The sequence below is a fragment of the Gossypium arboreum genome, chromosome 5 (genome assembly GCF_025698485.1).
Source record: "Gossypium arboreum isolate Shixiya-1 chromosome 5, ASM2569848v2, whole genome shotgun sequence".
In the NCBI taxonomy this organism is placed as follows: domain Eukaryota; kingdom Viridiplantae; phylum Streptophyta; class Magnoliopsida; order Malvales; family Malvaceae; genus Gossypium; species Gossypium arboreum.
Window position 1 is genome coordinate 67057717 of NC_069074.1, and position 22470 is coordinate 67080186.

General features: G+C 37.6%; 1 long non-coding RNA gene across 1 annotated transcript; it reads left to right on the forward strand.

The window, feature by feature from the left end:
* Window positions 1-16110: 16110 nt before the first annotated feature.
* LOC128293034 (uncharacterized) lies at window positions 16111-22109 on the forward strand. Its single transcript, XR_008283056.1, has 3 exons — window positions 16111-16177; window positions 21015-21098; window positions 21834-22109. It is a non-coding gene; the product is annotated as an uncharacterized LOC128293034 (long non-coding RNA).
* Window positions 22110-22470: the final 361 nt, after the last annotated feature.

Below are 22470 nucleotides of genomic sequence, written 5' to 3' on the forward strand. Positions count from 1 at the left end.
CAACTGAAGCTTTAGTATTCCACCAATGGTAATCTGTATCTTTTAGCAAAGTGAGACAAAGACATTTCGGACATTCTTCGGTGTACAAGATAATTCTTCCGAACCCGAGTAGTGTTTTCTAACCGAATTCACCCGTTCGGAATCATCATCAACTGCTGCTCGAAATTCTTCGGCCCCATATTTTCGAATTTTATCTACTGGAGCTTTCCCTTTTCGATGATTCAAGACTGTACCTTGTGGGATCTCGGGAACTGGTGGAGGAGCAGGAGGGGGAGCTTGAACTTGCTGCACTACAGGGTTAGTTCTTAAGTATTGATTAAATCATTCATTCATCATCTGAAAAGAAGGCTGTTTTTGCCTCTTCACCTCGACCCTCTATCTCAGGCCTTCTACTGCTAGTTTCTTCTCTTTGTATTGAAGCCGGAGCATGACTCCCAGCTTCCTCAGATTGAGCTCGATCGGATGACATTACTATAAGAAAAACACATTTTAAATGGTCAGGAGATATCACACTATCAATAATAATTTAAATGGCATGTATAGCTAATCCCGTATTTGCTATATCGGTCCTAGAACCGACTAAACCGTAGCTCTGATACCAATAAATGTAATACCCCTACCCGTAGTCATTGCCGGAATAGGGTACGAGGCATTAACGGAGTTTACGAATTAATTTTTTTTTTATATTCAATATAGCCCTTTTATAAATATCTAACCTTCCCTGTAATATTAAATCGAGACCAATCCACATCAACCAAATCAATTCAACATATTTTCAAGATAAATTCATGCATATTTATAAGATAACGTCATCACATATCTAAAACCAGGTTTGTTAACCATACTAATGGCTAACTTTATATTCATTTCACGTTAACATTTACTTTGTTAGCTTATACATGCCATTGATTTCCAAAATAAAGTTTCTTTATATACCGAAATCCACGAGGTTGACGATGTGATGTGTCTCGCACCAAATCCGACCTCCGAGCTCTTAACACTACAAAACAGGGAAAAGGAAGCGGGTAAGCACTTTGTGCTTAGTAAGCTCATGTAACAAGAATTATACTTACCTAATATTTTCAATACAATACAATAAACATCCATATATCCATTAAATGCATTATTACCTAATATGCACAAACTCAACATTCAAGTTAGTACAATAATTTCCATGTACCAATAATATATACTATGATTGATGAGCTCGTCAATACCATGATTTCCATTTCCTTGTTATTTTTCCATATTTATCCCGTTGAATTTCTTGGAATTTTTAATGGATTTTCAGAGGTACAGTTTTAGTGTACAATTCCGAGTCTGTCAATTCATATTCATGTGCGACATTTCCATTTCAGAGAGCACACTCATGAACCTCAACCTTGCGGGATTACCGGTCAAGCTAAATCCTGCAATATAAACTCATAGAGTATTGTCGGGATTACCGGTCGAGCTAAATCCCGCAACGACAATTACTCTAATGAGCTTGGATCTGAATTACCAGTCTAGGCTAAATTCAGACCCTAATTGGATTACCCGTCCGGGCTAAATCCATTTTACACATATTCTTGGGAGGGCTATATCAGATAGGATCACCCGTCAAGGCTTGATCCTTTTACCGTCAATTCCTTTTCGAGATCCATCGAATTTTCCTTTCATTCAACCAGATTTCTTCCCATTTTATCAAATATATCAATGTTTCATTAATTTTCATACAATGAACACTCAAATCATATTCACATCAATAACATACAATCTCAAACATTTCAGAATATAATTCAAGTTACACGAACTTACCTTGATACTTATTTGTAAAAAAAATCTACTAATCCCAAACTTTTTCATTTCCTCGATCTAGCTTCGTATTTGAATCTTCTGGATCTAAATATATAAATTTAATTATCAATTTAATACATTTCATGTTCATATGCAACATTCTCTATAATTCTACTATTATTATTTATAGTTTATTCAAAGCTGTCTATTTGAGTCATAGTCACTAAATTATTTATAACTTGAGCTACGGAACTCCAAATCCGTTAATTTTCCCCAAAACTAGACTCATATATATTTTTACCATAAAATTTTTCAGAATTTTTGGTTTAGCTAATCAAGACAGATTTATTCTTCAAAGTCACCCCTGCTCGTTGTCTCAATGATTCGACCCTTCTTCACTAAAATAAATTATCTCTTTATACAGAATTCAAATGATGTTCTCGTTTATTTTATTAAAATAGACTTATTCGAATTCTATACATATAAATTTAAGCCCTAATTATTTTTATTCAATTTTTATAATTTTTCAAAGTCGAACAGGGAACCCAAATTCATTTCGACCTCGTCTAACAAAATTCATTATATCTCAAAATTTACAAATCCATTACTTACAATATTCTTCTATGAGAAACTAGACTCAATAAGCTTTAATTCCATATTTTGTTCATCTTCTAATTCGATTCCTAAAATTTTTGGTGATTTTTTAAAGTTAGTCTACTGCTGCTGTCCAAACTGTTTTAGTACAAGCTGTTTATTACCATTTTTCCCCTAAGCTTTTAATAAATGATAATTTCATCCCTACTCAATTAGCCTCTCAATTGAGCTAATTTTTCTCAATTAACATTTTATTCTATCACCTTAAACTAGTTTACAACCTTTAGGAATCAGAATTTTAGCAATAGAGTTTAATTCCAAACATTTTCACAATTAGGTCCTAAAAATCAATTTCCATTGAAATTGCCTAATAAAATCATCTCATAAACAAATTAAAGCTTTAATTTCATTCTATTTCATCATAAACTTACAGCAATAAACCATGGTGACTTTCAATTTCATCCATGAAATCAAAAACTAATGAATTTAATAGTAGGACCTAGTTGTAAAAGTCTTAGAAACACAAAAATTTCAAGAAAAAGGCAAGGATTAACTCACTTGGTGCAAAAATTATGAAATACCAGCTTAGAGAACCCTCCTATGGCATTTTTAGCTCCTGGAATTGAAGAGAAATGAAGAGAAATCTAGATATTTCCTATTTAGTCCTAGTTTTATTTAGTTAATTTTGCAATATTCCAATTTTACCCTTAATTTATCAATTTTTCTGCTGATTTCATACCCTTGCCGTCCAGCCCAAATAACTTTTGGGTTTAATTGCCTTTTAAATCTTTTCTCATTAGACTCTTAAGCTATTTAATCACTCTAGCAACTTTTACACCTATTACAATTTAGTCCTTTTCATTTAATTGACTACCCAAACATTAAATTTCCTAACGAAATTTTAATACCACATTAATAACATTTCATAAATATTTATAAAATTATTTTCAACTCGGTTTTACGAGATAGAGGTCCCAATACCTTATTTTACCCAATTTCTTCAATAATTTCTTTTTCTAACTAATCACTAAATCGATAAAATTTTCCTATCAATATTTTCATACGATTTTCCTATCATATCAATTTTCAAGTAAAAATATTGAAATAAATTTCTCTTTAAATCGGATCTATGGTTACGAAACCATTGTTCCGATAACATTGAATTTAGGCCATTACAGACAACTCTCTTGACACAACTAAAACCTTTACCTTATAACAAGTTGTAATGATTCGATCGTTACAATGCCGATAAAATGACTCCAGCAACCCGCTCTTCTCCTAAACACAGCATACATTGTCAACTACCATAAACCAACATCACTAGGCCTTAATTCCAACCGAAGAAGAATGAAAAGATTAATTACCAGATGAAATTAGCCACAACTGTAAAAACGATCAATTGAGTGAACCAACAGGAAGGCACCAAACGAGAAACGAAAAAAATGAAAAGGGAAGAAAAGAAGTTGGTGTCAGGAACTTACAGAGGAAGAGAAAACAATTTTTTTTTGAAAATAGAATTCAGATAAACTATCAAAACTACCCAAATGCCCCAAAACACTCCCACTACCCCTCAAATTCCCTAACAACCGTCCACCACACTCTACTAAACAGAATTTCAACTTCACTCAAACACTTCTAGTCAACCGAGGCAAAAATACATTTCATCGCTTACACAAAGACTCGAACACCAAACCGAAATCACACCAACACACATCTTAACCACCAAACTAGTAGGCCCATTCTGATATATTCCTACAAACAATTAAACTTAAGCTTACTGAGCCAGGTTAAGGCTTTACTTAGAAAAATACAAAAATTTCCCCAAGACAAGGCTTGAACTTGGGATCTCTCACACACATCCAGAACACTTAATCACTGAAGCAGATACAGATTTGTGTCACACATATGAAAATAAATATATGAGATTATAGAGAGTTACAGTGTGCATTAAAGGGGTGGCAGTATGGCTTGGTAAATAGCCTTATTTTTGTCCACACGAGTAGACATAGGGGCATGTATCTAGGTCGTTTGCAACACACGGCTTGCCCCACAGGCATGTGTTTAAGCCGTGTGTCCCCTGCACCTTAGTTTTGAGAAACAGAATACTCAGAATTGAGCACACGGGCGTGTGTCTCAGCCGTGTGGATAGTACAGCCTCGAACATGGGCATGTGCCTTGGCCGTATGAAGTCTATACCTTTTTTATGAAAACTTATTTTTGACACGGCCTACCACACAAGCGTGTAACTTGGCCTTGTAATCTCAATTTGTTCATGAGTTACAAGTTAGAGAGTTACATAGGGTTAGGACACGGGTGTGTGTGATCACACGGTCTGCCTACACAGGCGTGTCCCATATCCATACGGGCGTGTGACCCCTGTTTAGGGAAAATTTTTTCTAAGTTTTGTAAAAATTTCTAAAGTTCTTGGTTTAGTCCTGAACCACCTCCGATGTATGTTATGGGCCTCGTAGGCTTGTAATAGGGACATTGTGATTGAATATGAATGGTTTTAATTTGGGCGCAAATTTATAACCCAGAATTGTTTGTTTGTTGGTATGATAAGTCCGGTAATGCCTCATACCTTGTTCCGGCATTGCATACGGGTAAGGGGTGGTACAACGAGCGTGTGTCCCCTATATTTTGTAAAATTTTCTAAGTTTTCATGAAATTTCATAAGTTATTGGTTTAGTCTCAAACCACCCCGAATGCAAGTTTTGGGCCTCGTAGGCTCCTAATAGAGACAATATAATTGATATTGAATGATGATTACATGATATTGGAATATGAAAGTGAAATGTATGTTTATTTGTGTTATAAGTTCGGTAATGCTCCATAACCCTATTCCGACATTGAATATGGGTGAGGGGTGTTACATTTATTGGTATTAGAGCTACGATTTAGTCGATTCTCAGACTAACGTAGCGTCTGTGAGAGTCTAGCTATACATGCCATATCTAACCTGTGATAGTGTGATATCTCCTGATAGTTTAACATGTGTTTTCATATAGTAAATGGATCCTAATCGAATTGTAGCTGATGATGATGAAAGTAATGTGCCAGCCTCCGTTCATAGAGTAGCACAATTAGAGTCAAGACCCATATTGGGTAGCCAGAAAGGAGAGGCTACAGAAGCCTTCTTCCATATGATGAATGAGTGATTTACGGAGTTTGTTCGAACAAATCCGGCTGCTCAACAACCTCTACCACCACCTAATCTCCATCCAGTTCCCGTAACCCTTTAAGGTATAGAATTTTTAATATTGAATAAGTTGCCAGTTGATAAGATTCGAAAACACGGAGCCGAAGAGTTTAGAGCTAATGTTGACGATGATCATGAGAGAGCTGAGTTTTGGCTTCAAAATACGATTCGGGTATTTGATGAGCTTTCTTGCACACCGGCTGAATGTTTAAAATGTGTTGTATCACTTCTGAGGGACACAGCGTATCAGTAGTGAAATACTCTAGTTTAGTGGTGCTGAGAGAAAGGGTCACCCAAGAATTCTTTCAAGCTAAGTTAAAAAAGAAATACATCAGACAACGATTTGTCGATAAAAAATGCAAAGAGTTTTTGGAGCTGAAACAGGGTCGTATGTCTATGACTGAATATAAGCGAGAGTTTGTTAGACTTAGTAAGTATGCTCGAGATTTTGTTTCCACTGAGGCAATTATGTGTAAAAGATTCGAAGATGGACTGAACAAAGATATCAGATTGCTAATTGGGATTCTAGAGTTGAAGTGCTAGTTGACAGAGCTTGTAGAGCCGAAGAACTTGCTAAAGAAAAGAGAAAGGCAGATTTCAAGGCTAAAGATTTGAGAAAAGGATTGAGGATAAACCATATCAATCCTCGTCAAAAAAATCACGGGATTTGTATACTCATTTGAATGCTTCAATCAGGTATCCAAACAGAGATCGTGGAAAGCAATACTCAAGTCCTAAAACTCAAGTTACATTAGTATCGAGTGTTGGCAGTGTGAGAAATAATAAACCCGAGTGTCAACAGTGTGGTCGACGACATTTTGGTGAGTGCTGGATGAATAATAAAGGTTGTTTTAAATGTGGCTCGTAAGATCATTTCATTAGAGATTTTCCTAAGTTAGCCGAGAAAGATAAGTTCCAGAATGCAAGACCGAGCCACACAGCTACTAGAAGGAGGCCAATGAGAAATGCGGGAAATGTGACTAGTAGTAGAGGCACGAAAAAAGATTCAACTATGATATCTAAGGCTAGAACACCTACTGGAGCTTATGCTATTCACGCTCGCGAAGATGCGTCATCACCAGATGTTATCACCAGTACATTTCTCTTTATGACACTAATGTAACTGCATGACTGATCCTGGACCAAAATTCAGCCCTTTCAGGATCATCATCAGCAGTAGCCCTAAATTCCTTTGCTCCATACTTGAGAATTTTATCTACTGGAAGCTTACTAGTTCTAATAGGTTTAGCGCCTTATGGCATCTCAAGAACCGATTAAAGAGCAAGTGGGAGAGGTTGTTGTACAATAGGATTTGTTCTCAAATACTCAGTGAACCATTCATTCATCATTTAAAAGAAGGCTTGTTTTGCCTCCTCACTTCAGCCCTCAGATACGGGCCTTCCACTACTAGATACAGCTCTTTGAACTGAAGCTGAAGCATTGCTGTCAGCTTCCTCAGATTCAGCTTTAACTTGGTTGGATGACATTACTATATGAAAAACACATTTAAAATGGTCAGGAGATATCACACTATTACAAATTATATAATGGCATGTATAGCTAAACTCGTACTTGCTACGTTCAATCCAAGAATCATCTAAATCGTAGCTCTGATAGTAATAAATGTAACACCCCTAACCTGTATCTGTCACCAGAACAGGATTACGGAGCATTACTAGATTTTATAGAATAATTCCACATAATTTATGTTAATTACTATTTATTTCTGAAAGTGGTCAGATTGTCCCTTGAATGGACCCTCGAGGCCTAACATAAACATTAGAATCAAGCCAGAACTAAATCGGGAACTCAAAGAATTTTTCGCGAAATTTTCAAAAAATTTCCTAGATGCAGGGCACACACACCCATGTGGTCAAGGGACACGCCCATGTTGTAGGCCATGTTCGACCCCGTGTAACTCTCTGACTTGTGCCACACAATCAACCAGACGTCCATGTGCTAGGCCGTGTGGTTAATTTAATTTTTTCAAAATTAAGTGTAGGTTTCACACGACACGCCCATGTTCTGGGCCGTGTAGCACATACGGCTGAGACACACACTTTTATCTCTGCCCGTGTGTTCAATTCTGAGCATTTTGTTTCTCAAATTTAAGATGCAGCAGACACATGGCCAAACCACATACCCATGTTCCAGGTCGTGTGTCACGCACGGTCAAGACACACGCCTATGTGTCTACTAGTGTGGATAAAATAAAGTCATTTCCTAGCTTTATTTCTCACCCAAATTTGCCAATAACCTACACAAAAACTTACAAGTATAAACCAGCCAATTTAAGCATTAAACCCAATCCAATTCTAACATCTAATATGATAAATTATCATATGAATTCATGTTTATATGCTTACCCTTATTTAACTTATATGTTAAGCATAACTTGAACAACCATACTTAATATACTTAACACATAGGTATTTGTCGTAATATATCCTTATAAATATACCAAAATAAATCATTACTAGCCATTCCAATGACTAGTTTACAAACCATATTTATATGCCAACAATGGCCAAGCTACCTATACATGCCATTATACCAAAATAAGTTTACTATTTATACCAAAATAAGCTAGTGGATAGTGTGATGATGCTCCAACCTATCTCCAACCTTCACGAGCTTTCGAGCACTATAAAATAGAGAAAATAAAACTTAGTAAGCATTTAATGCTTAGTAAGTTCATATAATAGGAATTAAAACTTACCAATTACATTTATTAATGTTAAGCATACAATTAACATCATTTTCATCAATTTGACAAGTTTACCTAAACAAATATACTCGATCAAGCAAGTTAGTCATATAATACATTTGTACATAAAATAAGCATAGATGAGCTCATCATATAACCCTTCATCAAATAATTCAAAAACATTCAAGGCATATTTCTATTTATCTCATCATTTTTCTCATGTCGATAGTTTTACCCAATGAATTATTGAAATATCGATAAATACTCAAATGGTACACTCAAGGTGTACAATTCTGTAATTCGTCAATTCATAATCAAGAGTACCCAGTTAGGACACATAATCAGGAAGCACTCTCTCAAGCCATATAACAGGATGCCCAAATGAGCTATATAATCATGTAACAGGACACTTATCTGGGTTAATCAGTAAACTCATAAGAGTTTCATTCAGGGAGCTCATAAAGCTTATCAGATATCTCTAAAGAGATAATATTAGGGAGCATCAAATAAGGAAATGATCGCGTGATTCGTAACAAGTAATAAATATTTATAATGAAGATCAAACCTGGACTAACTATTATCACGGTGAAAAGGCAAGTGCACCTATCGAACAATAGTATAGTAATGGCAAGACTGAGATATCGTACCCAAGGGAACCAAAACTACTAGTAATGACTAATTATCTAGCCTAAGAATAATGGGGTTTTGTTTTAATTAACTAATTATCTAAACTAAGAACGCACAAAGAAAAGAATTGGGGAACTGCTTTTGGGAAAAATCGATTGACTTAAGACAATACCTAAGGAAAAATCCACCTAGACTTTACTTGTTATTCTGGCTCCGAATCGGATGATTTATTCATTCAACTTGTTCCGTAGAGATCCCTAAGTTATGTTATTATCCCTATTCAAGACTAATAACATCTAATCCCTAGATTGAATAACCAAGACTTTTCTCTGATTAACATTCTAGGGTTGTATTAACTCGATCTATGGATCCCCTTATTAGGTTTCACCCTAATCCGGCAAAATCTTGTCACCTTATTTCTAGGCGTGCAATAAACTTTTTCATTAATGGTCTAATTGCCATATAAGGACCTCATATTTTGAATTCCATAGCTATTTGATCCTTCTAGCTGCTTAGAATTCAACTTTTTCATTTTATGCATTTTAGTCCTTTCCGTAATTAAGCATATAATCTGTAAAATTTTCTTATCAGAATTTTCATATGACATTCCTATCATAATGCATACCATATAAATCTATTAAAATAAATTTTCTTTCTAGCTCGAATTTGTGGTCCCGAAACTACTGTTCTGATTTCACTGACAATAGGCTATTACACAAATAGTAATTAAATCATTTATCTTTAAGACATGACCTATGGCCACATTATTTTCCATCTATCATGTAATCCCAATGAAAGGACTATTGGACTATCAATTCCACTATTGCAAGTGAAGTTATATCATGCAGAATTCTACTATTACCCAACATACCAGTTTTCAGCTCCATTATCAATTAAACACAGGCTATCAATACATCAAAGTATACGAGTCATGCATACATAGTCAATCACTTACTCAAGATTGAGATAAGTCACACTATGAATGTCACAAATTAATAAATCTATAAATGAATCTAGGATTTATTCTACTTAGTTCTTATCTGATTGTAACACTCCTAACTTGCCTCCGTCATTAGATTAGGGTTACAGAACATTATGGAACAATCAAAAACATTTTAACATTTTAACATTCAATAATTTAAATAATATCATAAATCAATCATACACATGCATATTGTCCCTAAATCGAGCCCTCGAGGCTTTAAAAAATAGCTTAGAAGCAAATCAAGACCAATTTGAAACAATTTGGAAAGTTTAGGAAAAAGTTGAAAAATTTTCAAAATAGGGGTCATATGGCCATGTGCCTCACATGGTTGAGACACACACCCATGTCTCATGCCATGTAACATTTGAATTAGGGATACACGACCGTGTCCCAGCCCGTGTCCTCACCCGTGTAACTCTCTGAGTTGCCCCATACTCCAGTGTGCCAGGACATGTAACTCACTAACTTGTATCCTAATAAAATCATCAGATGCCAAAAAGACCGTGTTGCCAAGCTGTGTCACACGTCAGTGTCTCAGGCCGTGTGGACCCAAATTTACCTAAAATCAAGTCATTTGATCGGTTGTTTAACGTCATAGCAATAGTGTGCAAGTGTACACTGTCGATGCAAGTACAGTAGACAGATATGATTCTGTCAGATATCGATCCCACGAGGATGGTTGTCTTTTGTCTATCAATGTCAGTGCAATAAATAGATAGAAACGAGATAAATTGTGAGAGTAGTTGTCAAAGCAATAAATTGGAAACAGTAATATAAAATATGATAATGATAAACTGGGATCCCCAACGTGAATATTCAAAAGAATACTAAGTGCTCACAAGGTATAAAAGGTGATTGTCGATGCATTAAATTGCAATGAATATCTTACCAAGCTTAACTTATATATTTAATCAAAGACTTAAACATGCACATTAACCACACCTTCCGATGATGGCAATGGAAGACTATTAAGAACAAGTGGATTAAATTCCTCTAATCCTCAAGCAACTTCCGTTGTCATGCTTGTTAGCTTGAACTGTCGCTGCACTTTTCAGTGTCAGTTATCGAAATAACACTTCCATGCTAAAACCATTCAAACCTAAAGATTAATTAGTAGAAGCAAGATTGAATAAAATAGCATTTAACCTAGAAATCATGTGTACATCCGTACAAACATGAGATAGAAAGTTATCACCATCATTTATAAAAGAAATATAAAAGAAACAAGTGGAGAATACTACTCCTAGACAATCTCGACTTGAATCTCTCCATTCCCTCTTGTGTCGCACTCAGGGCTCTACACCAGGAGTTGATATATAATAAACCGTAATTTATACATATTTTTACCCCATGTTCAACGCATTTTATGGATGATTTCCCATTAGAATTGGTGAATTAGATGCTCCTAATGCTTTAATTTCATGTTTTATACTTACGAGAGCGAAAGGAACGAGAAACGGGCCAAAAAGAGAGAAAAATGGGCCAAAGTATGAATTCAACATGGCCTGGACCTCCTCACACGGGTAGACCACATGGTCGTGTCAATTTGGCAGGCTCGAGCACGGCCTGAAGTAATCGCACACGGGCATGTCCCTGCTGTGACAGCCTTAAAACGACCCTAGTCGAAATGTGGTTTCGGGACCACAAAACCAAGGCATAAAAATAATTTAATATTTATTTTATTGCCTATAATGTGTGTTAACTCATGTGTGATATTTTTTATGCTTTGATTTAGAATTATAGATGTGAATTTCACTAGAAAGGACCTAGTAATAAACTTTGAAAGTATGAGGGGAAAATGTGTGATGACTAATTAAAGGATGCATGCAAAACAATGGACTTGCATGTCAAATTTCCCCCCCCCCCATAGCTAGTGGCCGGCCATGACAAGGATTTATGGGCAAAAATCATGTCATGAAACATGTTTGGTAAATGGGTTATGATGGAAAGAATAAAATAAGGGTATGGAATAAACAATTAATGTTAGTAGATGAGAAACAAAAAAAAAAAAAGTGTCCATCTTCCTCCATAGCTTGGCCGAATGTCCTAAAGGAAGAAAGAAAAATTTTGTTCATCTCTTTTCACTCTCTTGTTGGCCGAAAATACTAAGGTTAAGGAAGGAGTTTTGCTTCATACTTGGTTTGGAAGAGGATTAGGAAGAGGTTGGCTAAACTTGCATCAAGATTAAGGTATGTTTGAGGTTCATGCATGTTTTAGTTGCTAGCTTAATGTTCTTGTTAGCCCATGGTTCAAATCCTTGTTATGTCATGGGAATGAAATTCGCCAAAGTGAATGTGGTGTTAATGCCATTGCATGTTAAATAACAAGCTTGAAAGTGATACATGTGATGGAGGATTGAAGATTCTTAGATTTTCTTTTAGCATTTTTTTGAATGAGATACTAAGTTCTTTGTTTCACCATGACCAAATTGAAATGGTGTGGTGTTGTGGTATTCGCCATGATATATCCATAAGTATAATTCATGCATGTTGCATGGTAAGTAAGATTTAAGCTTTGGAAATGTGTATATATTTGGATATAAGCCACTTGAGAATTCGCCCTTGCACCTACATGAATATATGTTTGCACATGATGGATTGGTATGACATATATACTAATTCAAAGTGTATATTTGCTTGTGATGATGTGTTGATTATGAAGTAAATAAGAGATGTGCAATGAATTACGATATGTAATGTGTTAGTAGTAAAATGTATGCTGTTTTTTTTTGTGTGGTACTAAGTGTATATTCGGCCACATGAGGGTAATTAGTGTGCATGCATTCGGTTTGAGGCAACCATATTGATGCCTATTCTTGGCTTAGAAAATTGGCTAAGAGGAATATTAACTAATGTGTTGAGTTCGATTTATGATTTCGTACATATACAACTTTGATGCCTAATGTATATAAGGGCCAAGTACTTTGAACTTCACGTTGATGTTTGAATGTATTGAATTGCTTGTTGTGATGTAAAATGTGCATGACCATTGTGTATTTGAGCTAAAGGATGGCCATATGACCATTTACACTCCTTGTCATATTCGCCATAAGCTATCATGATGAGATTTTAATAAGTTAAATTTGTGTAAATTAGCTCAAGAGCAAAGGGAGCTAAATCCGATAAAGGGAAGGAAAAAGTAGTTGAATAGCCGTTAAATCGCTTCGACAACATCCAAGGTAAGTCTTCGAGTGATGACCCTACTTGAATTATATCAAAATTATGCTCCTTGTTTGTGTGGCCATTGAGCGAAATAGTAAAGGTTGATAGATATTTTGTGTTAGAGCTTTAGTAACGAAAATGAACTATGGACGTGTCTTGAATATTGATATATATGTAAGTGAACATTGGAAATATATCGGGCTAAGACCCAAGGCATTCGTGCGAGTTGATATATCCGGGCTAAGACCAAGGCATTCGTATGAGTTGATATATCCGGCTAAGACCCAAGGCATTCGTGCGAGTTGATATATCCGGCTAAGACCAAGGCCTTTGTGCAAGTCACCAAATCCGGTTATGACCAAGGCAATCGTATGAGTCGCTATATCCGGTTAAATCCGAAAGTATGTGATTCGAAGTGAGCAATCTTGCTGTGAAAATTTCAGCTTATACACTTGTGAAAATTCCAGCAATGAGGTATGTTTGTATGTGCTTGTACTAATTGAATTCTTACAAGTAAGTATGCGCTAAGTTGATAAACGAGCTACCGGCCTTGGGCTAAGTTGTTCTTTTGTGTATGAACATAAGGGTCGGTGATGTGAAATAAGTATGAGTATGGGAATGTGAATTAGTAAAGTGGTTTAATTAGCCATGTGAATAAAATACCTTAGTCAAAGCTGATTTCATTGCTTGAGACTTACTAAGCATTAAAATGCTTACCCGTTGCTTTGGCTCTCTGTTTTATAGGTTTCGCTCGTTAGCTATCGGATTCGGGATCAAAGAAGTCAAGTCATCCACACTATCGAAGCCCCATTTTGGTACAAATTTTGGTTGAACTTTGAAATGGCATGTATAGGACCATCCTTTGTTGAAGGTCATGTACCTTCCGGTTTGTGTAAACTTGGATAGCCATGCGAAAATGGCTTATATATCGTTTTAGCATAGAACTATAATCGTTTTATGTTGACCCTTATGAGGTATGGAATTATTTTGAAACGATTAGCCATTGGAATGGTTAATCATGATCACGCTTTGTGCTATGTATGTAAAAAGGGCCAATTGAATCATGGAAAGTATGAAATAGGTAAAGCCTACTAAAGGCAGATGCTGACAGCAGCAGTGACGTGGATGTGAAAATCACTAAAAATAGTAGGAATGGTATTAAATAGCAAATAAATTATGTAAGTGTACCTTGATGAATCTACTTTCATATGGAAGAAACGAAATGGTCATATGAGTTATAAGTTAACAGATTTTAAAGTTCTTGTGAAATAGGGCCAGAACGGTTTCTGGATCCCCTGTTCCAACTTTGGAAAATCATTGTAAATTAACCAGAGATAATTAGGAGTCATTCCATATATGTGTAGATTCCTCTCTGAGTCTAGTTTCTATAGAAACAAACGGCATTAGTATTGAAGCCCTGTTCAGGAGATATCCAATTCGTAACGCACAAAGGTCAGTGTAGTCGATCCCTACAACAGGCGAGACTTTAACTAATAAACTGTACTAATTGGCTCGACCAAAATTCTAGAAAAAATATGTAGATGGACATATGAGTCTAGTTTCAGGAAAATTTACGGAACTGATTTTCGAGTTGTAAAACTCAAGTTATGAATTTTGGAGCGACTAGTACTCAGATTGGCAGCTTGTCTGAAAATTGTCAATAAGTGGGTTGAAGTCGTTAACACCTCGCGTTCGACTCGGTGACGGTCTCGGGTTCGGGTGTTACAATTTTATTGGTATCAGAGCTACGGTTTAGTCGATTCTAGGACTACCGTAATGCGTTTGGGGTCTAGCTATACATGCCATTTTATGTGATTATATGATAGTGTGGTGATTTCGACGTTTGAACTTGTGTTTATTTATAGTAATGGATCCCGATCCCAACCGAAGCGATAGCTGATGATGTGGAGAGTGTGGCGCTGCTCCGCGACAAGGGACAGCGCGGTGGACTCTCAACCTGTTGCTAGCAATCCGAATGACGAGGCTAGACAAGCCTTTTATAGCGTGATGAATGATTGGTTCAACCAATACATTCGAACTAATACTACTGTTCCACAACCTCCATTCCCAACAAACACATTTCGCACCTACAATGCCTCCGTAATTGACCAAATAAGGTCGAATAAGCCCCAGTTGATAGAATCCGAAAACATGGGGCTACTGAATTTAAAGCTACGGATAGTGATGATGCCGAGCAAGCCGAATTTTGGTTGGACAACACGATCCGTACTCGATGAGCTATCTTGTACACCGATGAATGCCTAAAGTGTACCATCTCCTTGCTACGTGATTCGCCTACTATTGGTGGAGTACTCGACTTCTGTTGTGCCCATGAACAAGTAACTTGGGAGTTCTTCCAAACCGAGTTTGGAAAAAGTATATCATCGAGATTTATGGACCAAAACGAAAGGAATTTCGAACTTAAACAAGGTTCCATGTCGGTTACCGACTATGAACGAAAATTCGTGAGGCTTAGCCAGACGCTGAGAATGCATTTCTTGAAGTCGTGATGTGTAAACGCTCAAGATGGATGAATGATGAGATAAAGCAGTATGTTGGCATTTTGAAATCGAGAGTTTGTGACTCTCGTCGAGCGATGCAAAGCCGAGGAGTTTAGTATGGAGAAAAGGAAAGCGGAAGCGGGAGCAAGGGAGTTTCGTAAGAGGTATTCGGGAAGCCCTTCCAACAAATCATCAAAGAAACTTAGAGATGGCTTAGGCCGATCTAGAGACACTTCGGGCTTTTCTAGACGAGATCGCGATCGACCCCTGTGACCACACGAATCACTTCGATCGCCATGAGTGGGAATGATCGACGAGAGAGGACGGAGTGCCGATGATTGTGGCAAATGGCATTTTGAAGTCTGAGATTCCGTGACCGCTCTGTTACAAGTGTGGATCAGTTGACCACTTCATTAAAGATTGCCCGAGGTTGTGCGAGCAGAATGTAGATCGGAGTGGGAAACCGGTACTACCACCGCCGAGGTAGACCATCCGGAAATACGGGCAAGGCTAGTGGTGGTCAGAGAGGATCTAGAGATGCTGCGACCAGATCCGAGGCTCGCGCTCCAGCTAGGACTTATGCTATACGCGCACGCGAGGATGCCTCCTCGCCAGATGTTATTACGGGTACTTTCACTCTCTTTGATACTAATGTGATTGCTTTGATTGACCCGGTTCTACTCATTCTTATATATGCGAAACCTTAGCATCCAAGAAGACTTTGCCTATTGAGTCTACTGAGTTCGTAATTCGGGTGTCAAATCCTTTGGGTCGTTATGTGCTGGTCGACAAAGTGTGTAAGAAATGCCCCCTAGTAATTCGAGGTACCTGTTTTCCGGCGGACTTGATGCTTTTGCCGTTCGATGAATTTGATGTTATTCTTGGATTGGATTGGTTGACCGTGCATGATGCGGTTGTGAATTGCAAAAGCAAGACTATTGATTTGAGATGCAAACAACGAGATGATCCGAGTTGAGTCTCTGAACTTGAAGGGGTTGCCACCGGTGTAATATCATCAATGTTGGCCCAGAAATATGTAAGAAAAGGGTGTGAAGCATACCTTGCGTATGTACTTGATGATAAGGAGTTAGGAATAGAACCCAAATCTGTGCCGGTGGTTTGTGAATACCCGGACGTTTTTCCCGAAGAATTGCCGGGTTTGCCACTGTTCGGAGATAGAGTTTGGCATTGAGCTTGTACCAGGACCACACCGATTTCGATAACTCCATATCGTATGGCACCAACGGAATTAAAGGAGTTGAAAGCTCGGTTGCAAGAGTTGATGGATAGAGGTTTTGCTCGCCTCGAGTTTTTCACCTTGGGTGCACCAAAGTGTTGTTTGTGAAAAAGAAGGACGGAACCATGAGGTTGTGCATCGACTATCGTCAGCTTAATAAAGTGACAATAAAGAACAAGTATCCGTTACCGCGTATCGATGATTTGTTCGATCAACTGAAGGGAGCCTCAGTGTTCTCAAAAATAGATTTGAGATCGGGCTATTATCAGTTGCGAATCCGAGATTCGGACATACCCAAAACTGCCTTCAGAACGAGATATGGTCACTACGAGTTCTTAGTGATGCCGTTTGGGCTCACTAATGCCCTTGCGGTATTTATGGATTTGATGAATCGGATCTTCAGATCATATTTGGATCGGTTCGTAGTTGTGTTCATTGACGACATCTTGGTCTATTCAAGAGATGAGACCGAACATGCGAGCACCCGAGATTAGTGTTGCAAATTTTACGGGATAAGCGGTTATATGCTAAGTTTAGCAAGTGTGAGTTACGGTTAGAGAGGTTAGCTTCTTGGGTCACGTGGTATCTGCAGATCGGTATTCGAGTCGACCCAAGCAAAATTTCAGCCATACTTAAGCTGAAACCTCCAAGAAATATTCTCGAGGTTCGAGCTTTTTGGGACTTTGGTTACTACCGACGGTTTGTAAAAGGATTCTCGATGATAGCCACACCCATGACGAAACCGCTTGAGTAAAGATGTCAAGTTTGAATGGACGGAAAAGTGTCGAAAAGTTTTGACCAATTGAAAACTCATTTGACGGAAGCTCCAAGACTAGTACACCGAATCGGCAAAGAGTTTGTCATCTATAGTGACGCCTCCCTACTTGGGTTAGGTTGCGTATTGATGCAAGAAGGTCGAGTTGTGGCCTATGCGTCGAGACAATTAAAGCCACATGAGAAAAATTATCCGACCCATGATCTCGAATTGGTCGCCATCGTATTCGCCTTTAAAGATATGGCGACATTACTTATTTGGTGAGAAGTTCCATGTGTATTCGGATCACAAAAGTCTCAAATATTTGATGACTCAAAGAGACTTAAATCTGCGACAAAGACGTTGGCTCGAGCTGTTAAAGGATTATGAGCTGGTCATTGACTATCACCCGGAAAGGCTAATGTGGTTGCGGATGCCTTAAGCCGAAATCACCGCTTGTTTTTTCTGACGATGAATGTACACTTGTCTATCCTACCCGACAATGTGTTAGTAGCCAATTAATGTACCAAACCATTGTTGACTCATCAAATTCGTGAAGCTCGAAAGTTGATGAGGAGTTGCGTGCAAAACGGGCTGAGTGTGTTCGAACAAGGAATCGGAGTTTCAAATTGATGATGACGATTGTTTGAGGTTCGAAGTCGTTTGTGTGTTCCAAAGAATTGAACTTATTTCGATAATTCGAACGAAGCTCATTGTAGCCGAATGGCAATCCACCCGGAGTACGAAGATGTACAATGAGTTGAAACGTCGGTTTTGGTGGCATGGTATGAAACGAGACATCTCCGACTTTGTTGCAAGATGTTTAATATGTCAACAAGTGAAAGCGGAGCATCAAGTGCCTTCGTGGTTACTTCACCGATCACGATACCCGAGTGGAAATGGGATCGAGTCACAATGGACTTTGTGTCCGGATTGCCGTTGTCGACAAGTAAGAAGGATGCAATTTGGGTTATTATTGATAGATCGACTAAGTCGGCTCACTTTATCCTCGTGCGTATGGATTTTTCATTGGATAAACTAGCTGAATTGTACGTTTCTCAGATTGTGAGATTACACGGGGTACCGATTTCTGTTGTGTCGGATAGAGATCCGAGGTTCACCTCGCGATTTTGGAAGAAATTACAAGAAGCATTGGGCACCAAGTTGCATTTCAAGACCGCCTTTCACCCCAAACCGATGGTCAATCCGAGCGTATAATTCAGATACTTGAGGATATGTTGAGATGTTGCATCCTCGAGTTCGTGGTTCGTGGGAACGGTACCTACCTTTGATTGAATTCGCTTACAACAATAGTTTTCAATCAAGTATTAAGATGGCGCCTTACGAGGCTTTGTACGGGCGTAAATGCCGTACACCATTGTTTTGGACCGAGCTCGGTGAGAACAAAATTTTGGAGTGGATTTGATTAAAGATGCTGAGCAGAAAGTAAAAGTAATCCGTGAAAATCAAGATAGCCTCCGATCGTCGTAAATCGTATGCGGATTTGAAACGAAAGGACATTGAGTATCGTGGGAGATAAAGTGTTTCTTAAAGTTTCGCCGTGGAAAAAGATACTCAGATTCTACCGTAAGGGCAAGTTGAGCCGAGATTCATTGGGCCGTCGAAATCTCCGAACGAGTTGGCCCGATTCGTATCGTTTGATCTTGCCCCCGAACTTGAAAAGATTCACAACGTCTTCCATGTTTCAATGCTTCGACGCTATAGATCGATCCGTCGCACGTAATTAGTCCATCGAGGTTGAAATTCAAGCCGATATGAGTTATGAAGAAGAACCGATTCGTATTCTAGCTCGTGAAATGAAAGAGTTCTTGAAACAAAAGGGTTCCGCTAGTGAAAGTGTTATGGCTCAAACACGGGATAGAAGAAGCTACTTGGGAACCCGAGAACTCTATGAAAGAGCAATATCCAAACCTATTTACGGTAAGATTTTCGGGACGAAAATTTCTAAAGTGGGGAGAGTTGTGATGACCTTAAAACGACCCTAGTCGAAATGTGGTTTCGGGACCACAAAACCAAGGCATAAAAATAATTTAATATTTATTTTATTGCCTATAATGTGTGTTAACTCATGTGTGATATTTTTATGCTTTGATTTAGAATTATAGATGTGAATTTCACTAGAAAGGACCTAGTAATAAACTTTGAAAGTATGAGGGAAAATGTGTGATGACTAATTAAAGGATGCATGCAAAACAATGGACTTGCATGTCAAATTTCCCCATAGCTAGTGGCCGCCATGACAAGGATTTATGGGCAAAAATCATGTCATGAAACATGTTTGGTAAATGGGTTATGATGGAAAGAATAAAATAAGGGTATGGAATAAACAATTAATGTTAGTAGATGAGAAACAAAAAAAAAAAAGTGTCCATCTTCCTCCATAGCTTGGCCGAATGTCCTAAAGGAAGAAAGAAAAATTTTGTTCATCTCTTTTCACTCTCTTGTTGGCCGAAAATACTAAGGTTAAGGAAGGAGTTTTGCTTCATACTTGGTTTGGAAGAGGATTAGGAAGAGGTTGGCTAAACTTGCATCAAGATTAAGGTATGTTTGAGGTTCATGCATGTTTTTAGTTGCTAGCTTAATGTTCTTGTTAGCCCATGGTTCAAATCCTTGTTATGTCATGGGAATGAAATTCGCCAAAGTGAATGTGGTGTTAATGCCATTGCATGTTAAATAACAAGCTTGAAAGTGATACATGTGATGGAGGATTGAAGATTCTTAGATTTTCTTTTAGCATTTTTTTGAATGAGATACTAAGTTCTTTGTTTCACCATGACCAAATTGAAATGGTGTGGTGTTGTGGTATTCGCCATGATATATCCATAAGTATAATTCATGCATGTTGCATGGTAAGTAAGATTTAAGCTTTGGAAATGTGTATATATTTGGATATAAGCCACTTGAGAATTCGGCCCTTGCACCTACATGAATATATGTTTGCACATGATGGATTGGTATGACATATATACTAATTCAAAGTGTATATTTGCTTGTGATGATGTGTTGATTATGAAGTAAATAAGAGATGTGCAATGAATTACGATATGTAATGTGTTAGTAGTAAAATGTATGCTGTTTTTTTTTTGTGTGGTACTAAGTGTATATTCGGCCACATGAGGGGTAATTAGTGTGCATGCATTCGGTTTGAGGCAACCATATTGATGCCTATTCTTGGCTTAGAAAATTCGGCTAAGAGGAATATTAACTAATGTGTTGAGTTCGATTTATGATTTCGTACATATACAACTTTGATGCCTAATGTATATAAGGGCCAAGTACTTTGAACTTCACGTTGATGTTTGAATGTATTGAATTGCTTGTTGTGATGTAAAATGTGCATGACCATTGTGTATTTGAGCTAAAGGATGGCCATATGACCATTTACACTCCTTGTCATATTCGCCATAAGCTATCATGATGAGATTTTAATAAGTTAAATTTGTGTAAATTAGCTCAAGAGCAAAGGGGAGCTAAATCCGATAAAGGGAAGGAAAAAGTAGTTGAATAGCCGTCGAAATCGCTCGACAACATCCAAGGTAAGTCTTCGAGTGATGACCCTACTTGAATTATATCAAAATTATGCTCCTTGTTTGTGTGGCCATTGAGCCGAAATAGTAAAGGTTGATAGATATTTTGTGTTAGAGCTTTAGTAACGAAAATGAACTATGGACGTGTCTTGAATATTGATATATATGTAAGTGAACATTGGAAATATATCCGGGCTAAGACCCGAAGGCATTCGTGCGAGTTGATATATCCGGGCTAAGACCCGAAGGCATTCGTGCGAGTTGATATATCCGGGCTAAGACCAAGGCATTCGTATGCGAGTTGATATATCCGGCTAAGACCAAGGCCTTTGTGCAAGTCACCAAATCCGGGTTATGACCAAGGCAATCGTATGAGTCGCTATATCCGGTTAAATCCGAAAGTATGTGATTCGAAGTGAGCAATCTTGCTGTGAAAATTTCAGCTTATACACTTGTGAAAATTCCAGCAATGAGGTATGTTTGTATGTGCTTGTACTAATTGAATTCTTACAAGTAAGTATGCGCTAAGTTGATAAACGAGCTACCGGCCTTGGGCTAAGTTGTTCTTTTGTGTATGAACATAAGGGTCGGTGATGTGAAATAAGTATGAGTATGGGAATGTGAATTAGTAAAGTGGTTTAATTAGCCATGTGAATAAAATACCTTAGTCAAAGCTGATTTCATTGCTTGAGACTTACTAAGCATTAAAATGCTTACCCGTTGCTTTGGCTCTCTGTTTTATAGGTTTCGCTCGTTAGCTATCGGATTCGGGATCAAAGAAGTGAAGTCATCCACACTATCGAAGCCCCATTTTGGTACAAATTTTGGTTGAACTTTGAAATGGCATGTATAGGACCATCCTTTGTTGAAGGTCATGTACCTTCCGGTTTGTGTAAACTTGGATAGCCATGCGAAAATGGCTTATATACGTTTTAGCATAGAACTATAATCGTTTGTATGTTGACCCTTATGAGGTATGGAATTATTTTGAAACGATTAGCCATTGGAATGGTTAATCATGATCACGCTTTGTGCTATGTATGTAAAAAGGGCCAATTGAATCATGGAAAGTATGAAATAGGTAAAGCCTACTAAAGGCAGATGCTGACAGCAGCAGTGACGTGGATGTGAAAATCACTAAAAATAGTAGGAATGGTATTAAATAGCAAATAAATTATGTAAGTGTACCTTGATGAATCTACTTTCATATGGAAGAAACGAAATGGTCATATGAGTTATAAGTTAACAGATTTTAAAGTTCTTGTGAAATAGGGCCAGAACGGTTTCTGGATCCCCTGTTCCAACTTTGGAAAATCATTGTAAATTAACCAGAGATAATTAGGAGTCATTCCATATATGTGTAGATTCCTCTCTGAGTCTA